Source organism: Lathyrus oleraceus, chromosome 2 (assembly GCF_024323335.1).
Source record: "Lathyrus oleraceus cultivar Zhongwan6 chromosome 2, CAAS_Psat_ZW6_1.0, whole genome shotgun sequence".
NCBI classification, from domain to species: domain Eukaryota; kingdom Viridiplantae; phylum Streptophyta; class Magnoliopsida; order Fabales; family Fabaceae; genus Lathyrus; species Lathyrus oleraceus.
In genome coordinates, this window is record NC_066580.1 from 74,540,843 (window position 1) to 74,544,816 (window position 3,974).

Here is a 3,974-nt window from a genome sequence, read left to right on the forward strand (position 1 = left end):
TTTAACATAAACTTGTAATCGAATGCAATGCGATACCAAACCAACAAAACATGATAAATGACTCTGAACCAACTACAAACAAACATAAATCTTACCAAAGTGATGAAAATATGTCGGATTAACGGTGGGAATTCAATGGAAATGGTGACCGATCAGATCCTCAGCGCGCTTTCCACCATGGACTTAAGTCAATGCGCCACAGGGATGGTAATCAGAACCAACACGTGAGAATAAAACAATTTAAAACAGATTAATGGCTCTGAACACTTCCAGCGCATTATCGGAGTCCAAAGGTCGGTCATCTTCTCCGATGACCCTGACCGGACTGATTCACTCATCACCATCAAGAAAATGAAAAAGGAGGACATGATCTGAAAGAAAAAATTGCGTAGAGCACGAATATGACCTCAATTTTAACTAACTCCGCATATATAGAAATATATGAGGAGTTGAATTTTGAGGTGTGTCAACTGAGTTGCTTCGATTTGACCTCTAAGTAACTCAATCTTCTTGCCTACATTGGTAGGACTTCAGACAACCAAAGATCCAAGAGAATTGGGTGGAATTGAGAGAGAATCGAAATGATGAAATTTTCTGGAAAATACCTTCAATGCGGGTCTGGATTCACTTGTTCTTGCTTTGGCTCATGTTTGATCTTGCTCAGGATGCTTGCAGAAGTAGATTAGAATGCACAAAAGGTCTTGGATGCCTGGAGTTTTGAATCTCAAAATAATGAGATTCAAACTCAATTTCCAAAGGAAATTCTCAGGATTATCCTCTCAAATGGAAGGGTTTGGTGTTTGGAATCAAAGCTGGCGTGAAGGAGTGATTCAAATGAGCACAGAGAGCATGTATTTATATCATGAATGAATGATATTTGCACACTTCAATTTTTGTCCAAATTTAGCAATGTTGGTGGCACGAGTGCATGGGCATGTGCAGGCCCATGATGCAATCCAAAAAGGTCCAAAATCAATCCAAATGAAGTCTGAATGGAAGCTTGATTGGCAAGGCAAAGTGAACTGAAGTTTTGAAGTTTGATTCTTTCCAATTATGCAACCCTGTTAAAGCCATGCGCAGACCTAGCAAACCTCATCCAAAATGCATGAACTTGGGTTCTTTGGAAATATTGGATCAAGGGGAACAAGTTTTATGTTCAACACTGTTTCATTTAGAGCTTGGAACATGGAGAATTTTGAGGTGGAAGTTTGGAAATTTCAACATGTTGAAATCTTTTCTAAGTGTCAAGCCATATATCTCAATATTCCACCTTTCTTAACTTTTTATGTGAGCTTCAAATGAGAAAAGTGTCTTCATCAAACTTGTATATCTTTCAAAGACCTTAAAAATGGTCATAAATGTCATGTCATTTGGATTTAGAATGATAGATTTATGCATTTTTGAAGTTTGGAAAAATCACTTGTTCAATGGTATAGGTCAAAAATGACCTATAATGTAACCTCATATCACATGCTCATAAAAGTTGAATTTGATCTCACTCCAAACATCAAAGTTTAATTAGACATATTGAATTTGATTGTGCAACTTGGAAATATTTCATCGCATAAAAATTGAGTAAGTTATGGCCTTGGGAAGTTGACTTTCAAATTAGGGTTTAGACAAAATGCCCTATAATCTTTCAACATAGAAAATGATTTTACAAGCAAAACTAGATCTAGGTATCAACATGAAAGTTGTTTGGAATATCATTTAGAGTAAAGTTTCTCTTGGAATCATTTTCATATGGTGAAAAGTGTAGGAGATGGGGTCTAGGGAGACCCAGGTTTGATTAGATGAATTCATCTGGCCAACCACCATCAACCAACTTGCTAGCATTCAATTCTTTTGACTTTCTCGGCTCATGGTAGATCATATATGCATAAGATGATGAACTTTGAAGTGTCCCTTGAGAAATTTGATCAATTGGTGAGAGAGCTTGTTGGCGAAGTTACTCAAGATACCCAGTCAAACTAGGGTTTCCAAAGCAAATCACCCTCAAACTCTTGAACAAAACTTGATCAATATGACAGGTAGGAATCAATGGAACTCATATATGATGCTTGTAACCATTATTGGATCAATTCATGGTTGTGTTCTTTGTCATGAGGGTCTCAAACCCTAGATATGAACTTGATAGATCAATGGAGATCATGCCCTACCTACAAAAGAGTTAGGCAAATGCAAAGACATATTTTTGATATTTTGGTTAGTAAAATGATGATATACAAGTATGATACAATCACATGGTGCTTTGTGATCTCTCCCAAAACAAACCCAATGAAGGAGGGGTAAGGAGGATGCCAAGGTATGATCCCAATGCTAATGCATATGATGAAATTGCATGAGGGATCTTAGGGTCAAAATTGGGGTCTTACAGACTGTGACATTGCCATATGGAGAAAAAAGATAAGGGAACTGCAAGCCAAAATCTCTGAAGCCGAAAAGTGCAAAAACGAACTTATGAAGTTTGATGATGCTTTGATGGCTAAAGAGCTAGAGTTTGGTATGGAGTTCATCAAAAAATTACGCAAATTTGAGTAAGAGCTCATACTTCTCCGGTCGAAATGGTCGTTATATGAAAAATGCCTAAAACTTCTCAAGACAAAATACCTCCACATAAAGGCTAATCTTCCTTTTTAGTTTTAATCTCCTTTTCCATTTGCCGATTGATAAATTTTGATTGTAATAAATATTAGCCTTTTGGGCCTTTGAAGCGAATTTAAACCATTTTGGCACCCTTTACCATATTGGCTTTATTTAACTTACATGCAATTACTCGTTTATTATTTTTATTTCTTGGAGTGTTGGCTTATATTTTTTCAAATATTTTCCATTTACTCTCAAGATTCTTTTGTCTTTGCTAAGTTCCTAAATCTCATAGGCATTGTTAGAGAATACTTGCAAAATTTGAAGAGGGTCTTCCCACTTGGGAGACCACTTCCCTAGGTCCATATCCTTTCGATCCATTGGAAGGACAACTTTCCAGACCAAGTCTTCAGGCGAAAATGTCTTAATTTTAACCTTCTTATTATAAGAGTTATCTACTCTCTTGTTCTGCCTTTTTAATAATTCCAAGGAATTTATTCTCTCTTCATCCAGATCGACTAGCTCATCCAACATCATGTTCCAATATGATTCTGATGGAATTTCATGATGCCTCTAAATTCTTGTGGATTGTAAATAATTTCTACAGTTAAAACTGTATCATGACTAAAGGTTAGTCGAAAATGGGTCAAATTAGTGGCTTCCTTGGGAGAGGTCCGACATGCCCACAAAATCTGATCTAAAGTTTTATGCCAATTTCTAGGTTTATTCCCCACATGCTTCTTAATCAAGCCATCAATCACCTTATTAGATGCTTCAACTTAACCATTAGCCTGAGCATAATATGGCGTAGACGTTAACAATTTAAAACCCATTTCCTTAGCAAATTCTTGCATCTTGCGACCAGTAAATACTGATCCTTGATCTGTTGTGACAGTCTTTGGGATTCCAAATCTATAAATAATGTGTTTCTGGATAAATCCGATCACATCTTCTTGGCCCACATTTGGCAAAGGTATAACTTTGATCCATTTCGTAAAATAATCAATGCCAACCAAGATATACCTCTGATTCTTAGATGATGGTGGTCGAATTTCCCTAATCAAATCCAAAGCCCAGCCTCTAAAAGTCCAATGTTTGACTATAGAGTACAATTTTCTCGCATGGACATGTTGTATGCGTGCATGTACCTGACATTCTTGGCATCCTTTGGTAAATTCGATGCAGTCTTTCAGCATGGTGGGCCAATACATCCCTTGGCGAAATAGAAGCCATTTCATCTTATGGCCAACTTGGTGCACCCCACATGCCCCACTATAGACATTCGAAAGGGCTAAATATGCCTATGACTCACTAAGACATTTAAGCAAAACTCCCTCAGGAGTCTTTTTGAACAATTCCATCCCCAAAAGAAAATAACTTAAAGCTCG